Source organism: Lycorma delicatula, chromosome 3 (genome assembly GCF_047948215.1).
Source record: "Lycorma delicatula isolate Av1 chromosome 3, ASM4794821v1, whole genome shotgun sequence".
Lineage (NCBI taxonomy): Eukaryota > Metazoa > Arthropoda > Insecta > Hemiptera > Fulgoridae > Lycorma > Lycorma delicatula.
Genome location: NC_134457.1, coordinates 28,854,944 through 28,868,130, shown reverse-complemented (window position 1 = coordinate 28,868,130; position 13,187 = coordinate 28,854,944).

Genomic DNA, 13,187 nt, shown 5'->3' with positions numbered 1-13,187 from the left:
ATTAAGGCATCGTGGAATAGTCGCTTTAATATTGGAGGGACAGGTAGAAGGAAACAATTTTGTAGGCAGGCAACGTTTGAAATATTTAAAACAAATTGTTAGGGATGTAGGATGTAGGGGGTATACCGAAATAAAACGACTAGCAGTAGATAGGGAATCTTGGAGAGTTGCATCAAACCAGTCAAATGACGACAAAAAAAAATTATTTTTAAAGACATTATTTTGTAAATTGAAACACGTTCATTCCAAGTCACTTGAGGAAACACATCGGGTGCAGTTTACTACAGTTTCAGAATGCTTCTTGCACTCAAGTCTGTTGCGGGAATGACAATATTGAAATTTTTTGCTCACATTAGGTGCTTTTTTTCGATGATCCATTCTTTGCGTATATGTAACATTGACCTCTATTCCCGGGCAATTATTAATAAAAAAATATTGTTCGTACAAAGTTAAAAATTAATTTTTAAAGAAATAATAAGTAAAAAATAATTAATGTTTTACGACATGTTGACATTCTTATGCCTAAACAATTGTTTAGGAAACCGATCGATTTCCAATGGGGGGAGGGGTTCCTAGAGCCCGCTTGTAACGTTTCTGTCTGTCACGTGTAAAAACGTGCATATTGTTTTTTACCTTTTCCCCAATAGTAAACTGTTTTTGACACATAGCTTAGAAGAAACGATTTTAAAAGAAGCGGTTCCTGTAAAATCGATAAAATTGTAAGGTATGGGCAGTTGGAACCCCCCCCCCCCCCCTCTTTGTAATGTGTTATAAAATCGAAATGAGTTTGCAGATATATATTTAATTTTTGAGGAACTACTAATTTATTTTTTTTAAACTAAGATGATGTAACTGACAAATTCTCGGGATTGTATGTCTTTTACAAATGCCTCTCCTTAATACTTCGATTGCATCTGAATTTGTTGAATAGTTAAGCAAGACGCTATCTTATTTATAAGACAATATTATTGTTCATGAAATAAATTCAAAATTGAACAAAGTTTCCGTCACGACGGGTAGCATCTTATGAGAAACGTGTTATTCTCTTCATTGAACATCATAAGTTACTGTCAGTTTTGAAAGACTTAGTTACAAGTTATGCATATATCATGATACCTATGTCATTACATGCTTGCGATTTAATTTATTTTGTTGCTGATGTTATTTGAAATCATTTCCAGTTGCCTTTAGTATCACGAGTTGATTTCCCAAAGGGCCGCGCCAAATTTGCGGCCAACATTGCGGTGTATGCGAGTTTAGTTACCGAGCAGATCCAGAGTTCTCCTTTCTTTTCCTTTCGTATATTTCCATCTTTCCAATTACTTTATCAATTTATTCTTTTCAATTTTTCTTTTTTAATTCTTTTTTATCCGTTTTTATATTCCACGTATATTATTCATTCTACATTGTATGATTTAAATGAGTCAATTCCTATGAATGTATAAGGAAGAGATACTTTTTTACTATAATCTCGCTTTTATTATATCTACTGTTTTGGGCTATCGAAAAAGAATAACGTATCTGATAACCATTTACATGTATACGCTGCATTAATGTTTTGACCACTAACTTCATGTAGGGTACACTTGTTTTCATTATTATGCAAGTAAAGATTTTTTTTTGGAAATGAAAAGGAAAATCATAATTGTTTAAAACTTGATTAGAGTGGGTATCTTCAAATAAGACGTAAAAAGTGGTTCTCCATATTTAGTTTATAGAACATTATATAATATTGATTTAAAAGGAATCTAAGTAAAAGAGATAAAACTTTAATCTTTAGTCAAAATAAACATAAAAATATCTGATGTGGGCCCTACATTGACTTCCTTGTAGGCCTATTAAATTACAAATACACATTTATTTAAAATGAAAAGTACATAAAATTTTATTTCGTTAATAACTTATGATATTTTGTCATACTTTTTTTTTATTATTGATCGTAATTTTTTTTTTACAATCAGAAGTTATTAATAAATCAAAATATTTAATTTAAAACAAAAAAAGTTAAAAAAAAGGAGATGAAGTCTGATTAGAACCGATTTGCCTTTTTCTTCTAAGATCCAAATATTTCATTTGGCTATAACTCTGGAACCAATGAAAATAAGTACTACTTAAAAATTATCGTTGAATAGGTCTCAATTAGGGCTTATTACTGCAGTTAAAAGAAAGTCCAAAATCCACAAAAAAATTGGATTTTGAGATTTTTTTTTGGACGCTTTTGGTTCAGTCAATTGCAATCAAAAAGGGAGATGTACAACTAAATATTACAACAGTCCTAAATACAAAATTTCAACATCCTACGGCCAATCGTTTTTGAGTTGGCGAGATACGTATATAATATATACGTACGTACAGACGTCACCCCGAAACTAGTCAGTATGAAATCTGAAGACCGAAATCTTTCGCGATCTCCTTTACTTCGTACAAGGAAGTAAAAAATAAAAAAAACTGAATTTCATTAGTCAATTTGTCTGTTATTACCTACACCGGCACGCAATTTTACACATTTCTTTCACCCGTTTGAGGTTGCTTTTTATCTTATTCGATTTTTCTGTTGTATTTATAAGATTAATTTTTTTTACGGTAGGGTTGATGATCTCCTCCGAACATTAAACTGTTAATATTTCGTAATAGGCAGAATGAGTTTACATAAATTTACAATAGAGACGGGGTGAATAATAATTTTTCGAACTTTTTAAATTTTTTTTTATAAATTTCTTTTTTTTGTTTCCTTTTTACTGAACGGTATTAAAACTTGATTAATACCGTTTAAAAGAAAGTTGTTTTAATAAAAGTTTGTAATTCAAATTTGTACTTTATTGAACGTTGTGTTATGTAAGTTTCTTCTACACCGTTTGAGAATCAAGGTTTATAAATTTTACCCGATGGCCATTATGCTACTGGCTGCTTGCCTGTTACCAACTGCCCTTTATGCGCCACCTCAAAGGCTTGCTGAATATTTTATTTAGCTGAGCTAGCAAACCCCCCTCTACTCTTATTCTCACGCCCCTCTCTTTCTCTCATCTTTCCTTCCCTAATATTTTTTGCGGGAGAATGAATGGATCACTTGCTATGTTGTATGTTTTTCCTCCGTTTACTTTCATGAATGTATGCCTTTCAAAACTGCATATCACATGAATTATTCAAACATTTTCGATCCGTAATGAAATGTTTATATATTAATAATCTTGTATTATTTATGTATCTGTATTATTATTTTTATATTTATTTTATCCAGTATTGCTTCTTTAGAAAGTAACGTTTGTTTTTTTATAAAAAGATATAAATTAACAGTATGCGCTGGAAAAAATTTAATTATAAAATAATCTTTAACGTAAATAAATTTAATTACAACAAACATTTACTGGAAAAATTTAAAAATTGTTTATTTTTTATTCATTCAAGTCTAATTGTTGTAATAAATAATACATAATAAACCCGCCGGGTTTGTCTGTTTGAACTCTCATCGCAAATCAGCTGATTTTCGAAGTCGAGAGTCTAAGGTTCTTGGCATTGTAAAGGTATTTTCTTTTATATGAATGTAAATGCTAGACTGTATATAATAGTGTTATCTGGTGGTTTTTATTTTTACTGTTTGGCCTCCGGAAGTATTACCGTTCAGGTATTACTTCAGAGAATGAATGAATATAAAAATAATATAAATATAAAAAAAAAGAAAAAAAGAATGAATGAATATGATATGTACGAGTGTAAATTAAGTGTAGTCTTGTACAGTCTCAGTTCGACCATTCTGAGATACGTGGTTAATTAAAACCAAACCACCAAAGAACACCGGTATCCACGATAGTATTCAAATCCATGTAAAAATATCTGGCTTTACTACTACTTGAACGCTGGAACTCTCGACTTCCAAATCAGCTGATTTGGGAAGACGCGTTCACCACTAGATCAACTCGGTGGGGTTGTTATTTGGTGGTTGGGTTTCAATTAACCACACGTCTCAGGAGTGATCGACTTGAATCTGTTCCAGACTGTTTGTTTACCCGTACATTTACACTTACATTGCACTACATCTATAGTATTTACATCAGGCCTGGAAATTCGGTAACAGTTATTGCATTTGCGTATTCACGCATACCCGACCTGACAGTTGCTGGAAAACTGGTTCGAGAAATAAAAATAAAATTAATATGTTATTAATTATTTCGCAAAAATTAAAGAGAACTGGTTAGAAAAATGGAAATGAAAAACAAACACTTAATATCACCAAGCATTAACTCGCTGGATAGTGGTTTCTTCATGTAACTTTCTCTATATTCCATATTTTATTTATTTTTTTAAATCACATATTCCTTACTTAAGTTTTTTTCTTCTCAATGACTTATTTCCATGTTGGCATTAATATTTTAAATAAGAATTTTAAAAAAACCTTTCAATAACTATTACGAACTTGTAAAAATAAAATAAAAATATTATAATTTTATTTTTTTTTAATTTTGGTTTTCTTGAATAGACGCTAACATATACTAGCAATTTACTAATCTTTAGTTTGTCCCTTAAATTTATATAAATTTGGAGATAATTATTTTTAATATTTGAGATGAACACGCATATAAAAGTATATAGTAGTATATACTACGTATATAATAGTAGTATTTACACTTTCATCTGACTGAACCTGAAACGTTCATTAACGGTTAAGTTTGAAATTTTTTTTTTACTACAAAATTCATCTCACATTATCATTACCAGAGACTGTATGAGTAATATGTTAACATATTTGCTATTTGAGTTTAATGAAAAATATTTATTATTATTACATAATTTAAAAAAGTTATACGGGAATTTTATTGGAAATTAAATAATTACACCAGAAAGAGGTAAGCGATTTGAATAATTATTACAGAGTTTCAGGATCATTACATTGAAAGTGTTTGTAAATTTACAGTAATTTATAATTTCTTTTTGTTAAAGGATATGACGTGTTTAATAATACTAAAACAATCACACAAAACTGTTCGAAAAACTAATGTAAATTTAATAATAATCGTCAAATGGAAAAAATTTTAATTTAAGAATGTTTTATCCATCCAGTACTATGCCTAACAGGATTACATTTTTAATATCAGCAAACAAATCTGAAATTATAGCGATAGTCCAACGATCATTTTGTCATAAATAAATTAAAATCTTACCCTTGTCTATTTGGTCAATGCAGATTCTTATCTTTACTGTATTCTGCAAAGAATTAAAGAAATTTCCTTCTAAAATGTAATAGTATTGACAGTGTTTGTTTTTACATTATATTACAGATAATAACCTCAATTAAGCGTAAATACAGCTCCGTGGGGTGCCATCGTCTCAAACTAACTCGGCAGAACACACGATCCCACCCAGATAGACCCGGTCTTTCGATTAGTCGCCATGCTTCAAATGAGGGACCTCGAAAGGATCCTGTTCACCGAGACTCCGGTCTTTAGTGAAATTTCACTAATCATAACGCCCCGCCTCTAGTGAAGAACTCCTAGAGGGAACCCCCACCGGGACTACTGTCTTATTTACCCACCCATGGCTCTACCAGGAGTCCCCGTCCACTTATCGGTGATGAAACCCCGGAGAATCCCACCCCTCCTGAACGAGTCTATCCCGCGCCGGAGCCACCATAATTCTATGCTCCACAAAGATTACACCTCATTTTCGGTGTACGTCTCTGCAACCCCGAGGCTGCAGGAAGTGCAGCGGGCTTCCTTCTGGCAATTCATTTTGACACGGCCAACTTCCCCGCAGTTAAAACATTGGCCAGTCCTGTCAGGGCCACTACACAGCTTCGCCCGGTGCCTCGTATCCCAAAAACGGAAACACCGCTCTTGCAGTGGCCGGCGCATTACTCTGCAGGCCACCCACCAATCTGCACCCGGCCGTCGTGTAGTAATCTATCCATCAAGATGGTTGGCAGAGCTATATATCACAGATAATAAGTATATATTTATTTACTTTTTACTATGTTTTTATATTTTTTACAAAGTAAATACTTAAATAACAGTATTAAACAAGTAAAGTGCACTCGGTGCGTGTAAAAAAAAATAATGGTAATAACGTAATTTATTTACTTGTAAATAATTTTTCCTATTATCTTTAAACGTTAAAATTCATCATGTTTAATAATGTTAATTACATCTATCATATATATATATTATCTATGATAATATATTTGTTATGTTTAACAGTACATTATTATCTTTAAAAACCTTTTCCGGCTAACGCTTATTAAAAAAAAAAAATGTATTCAACTTCGTCAACTTGTACGAAGTAAAGCGAGAAATTTTGATCGCGAGAAATTTCATTTTTCAGATTTCAACGGAAGTATCCATTTTGGCCATCCCTGAATCCATTTTGACTAGTTTCGGCGTGACGTTTATACTTGCGTACGAATGTGCGTATGTATTTCGCGTAACTCAAAAACTATTAGACGTAGGATGTTAAAATTTTGGATTGACGAATGTTATAACATCTAGTTATGCACCTCTACTTTTGATTGCAATTGACTGGACGAAAAGTGTCCAAAAAAAGCCCGACATCCAAACAATTTGGATTTTGGAGTTTTTCTTAACTGCAGTAATAAGCCCTCATTGAGAGCTTTTCAACTATTATCATAAGTGGTACTTATTTTCTTGGTTCCAGAGTTATAGCCAAATGAAATTTTAATTAATGAAATATTTGGATCTTAGAAGGACACGGCACATGGGTTCGAATCATTCACAATGAGACTTCATCTCATTTTTAAAACATTTTTTTAAAATTTATTTATATTGATTTACTAATAATTATTATTAACCTATGATTGTAAAAACATTTTACAATAAATAATAATATTCAGTAATAACAATAAAAAAAATATATGAAAAACTATCTGAAGTTATGAATGAAATAGAATTTTATGTACTTTTCATTTAAAAAAATGTGTATATGTAATCGAATAGGCGTCCAAGGAAGTAATATGGTGCCCATATCAAATTTTTTTATGCCACGATACCCGGCTTTCAGCATAACTGAGATCCATATTGTATTACTTTCGGGACTCTAGTGAATGGTTTGGAGAGTCCTGAGCACAATAACAACAGCGTTGACCCCTGGGGACTTCCAACTACCTGCCCGCCTATACCGGCAGCCATTAACCGTGATGATCCTGTTTTATTATTTTAGTCTGAAGAACGTCTCTGTTCATGGCTGATATCGCATTCCAGCGGGTTTCACTGTCTAATTGTTTGGCCATCAGGTTGGCAACGCGAAATCCTCTGGTGATATCAATACGTCGTTGTCTCACCTCAACCCACCTGGCGCAATCAAAGAAGGTTGATTGACACAGACTTACTTTGTCACCCAAACACAGTAGTCACACCCTGAATCTTCTCTTCTTCTTTTCGCTGAAAAGAAATCGTTGTTTCGCAAATGAGTAGACGTAATGCAACAGTGATCTTCTGATTGATATCCAACCATATAGGAATTTCAGGCATTGTGCGCCCAGACATTGCGACAAATGAGGCTTGTTTTCAGACTCCTTTTACCAGTTGCGTTGCTTCTAACGATCTTGTCTGTTTCCTGAAGAGGGTAGTTCATGATGAGTGAAAAATAGAGTGGGATGCTACCATGAACAATTAACTTCGCCCATTTAAAATCACCGTTTCACTGTGGACTCCTGGTGCAGAAATAACCGTCGAGAGGAGGTTATTATCTGTCGTTTGCGAATAGGACACGCTGGCGTGCCCTATTCGATGCCCTATTCCATGAGTGAGCCTGGGCTCACTCATGGATATTTGATGACTCAGACAGACGCACCAATTTGTGTGCTCGCTGCCACTGCCGACTGAGAGTTCACTACAGCCTTATGTATTGTATCTAATATGCGGCATTGCGTCGCACATTTAAAGTAAGGACTAACATGCAAACAATTATTTGGGGATAGTGAATGCGGTTACCTTCTATTTTAAAATTTCTTATAACCGTTCGTTTGTATTCAGATATATAAATTACTGAGTGTGTTCCAAATATTCCGTTTGCTATAATGCAGATTGCGATTTTTTCCTTGACATATATATCGTGATGTATCTTTGTATTGTTATTTCGTTATTAATATGCGTAATAGGCTTTTTACTTTAACGATATAATTTTGCGTATCGGGGATTTTAGTTTTTTAATTCAGTTTTAACTGTCCACTGTTTTAAGAACAAATATCGTACCTGGGCTACGATAACACCAAACTGTTTTCGCCTCAAAAAATAAAAACCTTTTCGCTAAGTAAGCATTGAAGGCTTTATGAACCGTTAAAAGCTGGGTAAGTCAGAATTTGACCTTCCCATGTCCCCGACAAATCCACCTTTCACACTCGGAATGACAACATGTGTCCAACGACCAGTAGTGGAATCATTCCGCCTCTCTTGGTATCTTTCCATTATTAAGAACCTGGCCTGCTCCTTTGTTTTGCCCTTCCACTTTTCTTGAGACTCTCTTTTATTTGGGGGTCGGTCCAAAAACGGAGTTCCGGCAATCACGAAAACCGCATCTCCAAAACGCTCCTGTAAGTGGAGGCTATCCGCACTGCCATCCTCCTCTGGATTCCATTTAGCGTCTTGCATCTACCGAAGTCTAGCATGTTGTGCCAGACCGAACTCGCAACTTCCTTATGGAAACACGATGACCTCCTATATTCTTCATAAGCGTGGAGAGCGCCATAGCTACCTTTTCCACTTTCTTTACCGTCTTGAGAATGTAAACCGTGAATCTTATTTTCCTGTCTAGCCATTCGTCGAGATATTTGATTGTCGCAACCGGACAATTGGCAGCCTCAACTCCTTGCCTTCCAGCCATGTTCTCGCGATCTCTACAGTTTGGTTGGCCCTTGGTTGTAGGCCACTAGGCTACTTGTCTATTTTACAATCAAGGCTACGTTTCTATTCAACCTGATTAATAAAGTTTATATTTCTAACTAAATCCGATTTATTCCTTTATTTAATTATCATTAAATACAATATATTTAGATTTAAAAATTGTAATTTTAAAAACGGTGAAATCTTGTTTTTAAAAATTTTGATTATGATATAAAATATTAACGATGCTGATCGTATTCATTTATGTATGCTGAAATTATGAACAAAATACTGGCTGGTAAACTATATTTTTTTAACTTAAGTATATTAAATCTTAGAATAATATTGAAGGACGACTTTCAGTATTGATTATAAATTATTTTAAATTCTTCATTTATGGTTGCATATGTTTTGGTATTACATATTTTATTTTTATAATAAGTTGATTAAATGCACTAAAATTATGGTATTTAATTTCTAAAAGTCAATGAGGTATATAAGTCCTGAAAATTATGAGGTAGTTTATTTTACTGTGTTATTTTAAATAAAATCAAATATTAAGACTTAATTTTTGATTTTTCGAAGTTTGCATCTAATTAGATATAATTACCTCCAACTTATTAACAAACCATTAATTTGGTGCTGACTTCAAAAAGTCAGAATTATTAATTTAAATATTTTTTTGCCGTCTAGTTTCTTTTTTAGATCAACATTATTAACTCTTATGTTTTTTTCAGTTTAGTGTATGGATATGCCTACAAAATCGTTGGCTGTATGAAAAAAAAACCGTTTCCACGAAACGTACTATAATTTTGCGTTTAAAACGATGCAGATTGCAGAAACGAATAACTATATACATTCGTATGTTATTATTTATATTCATTAAAAAAAATTTCTTATTTATATGCTTTTAATATAATTTGTATCTATATTTTTGATGTTACTTCAGATCACTGAACTCAATATTAATTTTTTTCTTTAACTTTCATCTTACTGTAATTTTATTTTTATGTATAAATTCATAAACGAATATTGTTTTACTGAAAATCGTTAATACAGATACACTGAAAAATATTAATATTTATCGCTGAAGTTACCTTGAGTAACGATTATTATTTTTAATTTATGTTTCAATGGCACAATCTGGTGCTGCAGGGATCAGTTACTGAAAATTGATGTTTTATACATAGAGGTCTTTAAACTGTATAAAAAAAAATATATGATGAAGTAGAAGAAAAAGTTGATAGGAGGGTTAGATTGCTTTTAATTTTGGTTGTGACAGAGGGTGGGACACAGATGATATTTGACTTGAGCCGTCATTTGTTTTTGTACCCCTTAATGGTAGTCCATTGTGGGCAATGCATATCGCCCACTTAACGCTACCCAGTGGTAGTTCCCTCAGAAATTAATTCGTTCCTCATCCCTTCTGTTATTATTATTGAACGTTACTCATAACTTGATGACTGGTATGAATGTTCTCCCTTTTTGTGAATAGCCGACGCTCAGTCGGTATCGCCTAGTTCTCTTATTACACATTTCCATTTGCTTTATTAAATAATCTCTTACTTGCCCTTATTGGAGTATTGTAAAACGTCTCTTAATGTGTGTATTTCTTTATGTTTATTAAAATAAATAAATCGGCTGGTCTTCATGGCGCTAGTGGTACCGTCTCGTTCATTCATCCAGAGGTCCTGGGTTCGATTCGCGTCAGGCATGACATTCTCTCACGCTACAAAATTGTCATTTCAACTTAAATAATTTGAAGTTGAGAGGGGTTACATAAAAGCTTTTAATTACCGGAAAATTCGAATTAAATACGTTTTAATTTCGGGAGTTTAAAATCCACTGAAATAAAGATCCTAGATTTATAAGGGGGGGGGGGGGAAATTATGCTCAAAAAAACTTTACTATAAATAAAATAATAATATTATTAATAATAATATTTATATGATTAAATCATAAAAAATGAACGATTACATCAACTCAAGTGATAAAATTACGGTGTGAACAGTGTTAGTGTGTAATCATGCCGCATTGTTAACTCGCTAGAATAATTTTTTTTCTACGCTAGAGCAGGCATTTCTGCCAATTTATTCCTCACAACCCAATATATAGCCGCCATATTAAAATGGCTCTAGTCAGTTACCATAGGTCAAGTTGCCGGACATACAAATATATGATCGGCTGTCATTTCTTCTTCGTTGCATAGAAGTCACTGTGAAATCTCAGCTACTCCTGTTCTGTTTAGATGGTGTCGCACGTTATCTAGACAGTATCTAAATGTCCCCTAAAGCTAGGATAATGGTTTTCTCCTTATAGATAATAACTAATCTTAGAGAAAAACACTCCATATATGAAAAAATAATATACATGAATACGGGAATAATTGTTTAATTACGAAAAATCGAATAAATTATAAAATTGCAAATTAAATGAAGTATAGTATACGTTAGCATTTTTGCAAACAAAAAAACAGCGAATGCCGGCTTCCGTGGCGCGAGTGGTAGCGCCTCGACCTTTCATCCGGAGGTCCCGGGTTCGAATCCCGGTCAGGTATGAGATTTTCACACACGCTATAAATCATTCAACTCATCCTCTAAAGAATGTCTAACGGTGGATTTAAAAAAAAAAAATGCAGAAAAAAAAATTGTAAAAATTCAGTAATTCTTTTAATACACAAATATGCACACATACATTTAATAAAAAAGGAACTTATTGGGTATGAGAGAGTAGTGATTAAACATATTTATTTACAAGTTTTGAATTTTGGTGAATGAGATAATTTACTACGTTTATCCTCTCTTAATTGTGTGGTTTGTAGTCTGATACATAACTATTTTTAGAAAAAGGTGAAATACTTCATTTAAAAAAAAATATAGCAAAACAACTATAACTATCTCCTGATTATAGAATTTTATTATCAGAAATCATGTTACTTATTGCTTTCTCTTCTCCTGTAAAAATAATAATTTATTTTCTTTACATGATTTGAACAAATATGAGAGACAGTATGTTTTTTTCTTATCCTTCTGTCGTATAGCGAATACAAATATTCGCTAAACTCGAAAGTTTCCATCGTAGAATATATAAAAAGTAAATGCAAGGTACTCCACATTAATAGATGCCAATGGGAAAATCACCCGTAAACGGAAACCGTAAACAATAAAACACTTGATAAAATGCTCAAAAACTAAACTTACAGATATCTAGGATTCCATCGAATATCAAAATCGATTGTACATGTAAAAATGCGACTCAAAAACGAATTCCAAAACCGGCTTATTAAACTTCTAAGACAAACTAAATTCCAAAAACCTTCAGCCATCAGCACATTTGCCATACCCGTCCTCACATTCTTCTTTGACATCATCAAACGGTCACAGTCAGATGTAGAAAACATTCATTTTTTCAACCACTCGGAACTCACTAAATTCAGAATGTTACATCTCAACACATGTAAAGAAAAACTTAGCATAGAGAGAAGACAAGGGAGTAGAGAAATCATAGACATACAGTCGGCTACACAAAAAAAAAAAAAAAAAATACAAACGCCTAGGAATTTCTTTTATACGAAGTAAACCAACCTACATACAACAATAGTAAAAGCAGACACAAACTGCACACCCCTCACCTTATCACACACAAGCCACGCAGCAGACACGCCAATCACAAAAAGAAAAGATGAATACGAGTACCTAGTCACTAAAAACATTCCATGGAAAACACAGATAACACGTTACACAAGATTACATCAAAACAAATAATCATATACCTGGTTATAGGACGGTCAGCTCTTCCCCGAAACAGAAGGTTTCCTACTTGCTATCCAAGAGTACATCATAGCAACCCGAGTTTACAAAAAGCATATAATCGGTGACCCATCCGTCCCAAATGGCACATGTAGGAGATGTCATCAACAAAAGGAAACAGTGAACACACATCACAGGTAGATGCAGAACTCTATCTAAACAAAAAAGCGCGCGCGTGTGTGTGCGTGTGCGCACACCCACACACACACACACACACACAGATCGGACGCACAGCCAAATATAACTACTCTGGGATGATAAAATACCGATAAAATAATCCTTGATACTAGACCAGACATAACCTTATCCAAAAAAAAAATCACCCACCTAATCATAATAGTATGAATTGTAAAAATTGTAATTGTATAGTAATTGAAAAATACAGAATCATAATAATATTTGTACCGACTTGGCATAGTCTTTTAGCGCAGAATAAAACTAATAATGATTATTAATAAATGTATAAAAATAAATAAAAATGGTTTTTATAAAAAGATATTGCCATCCCCAACGACATAAACATTCAAACCAAATACACCGACCTAGCAGTAGA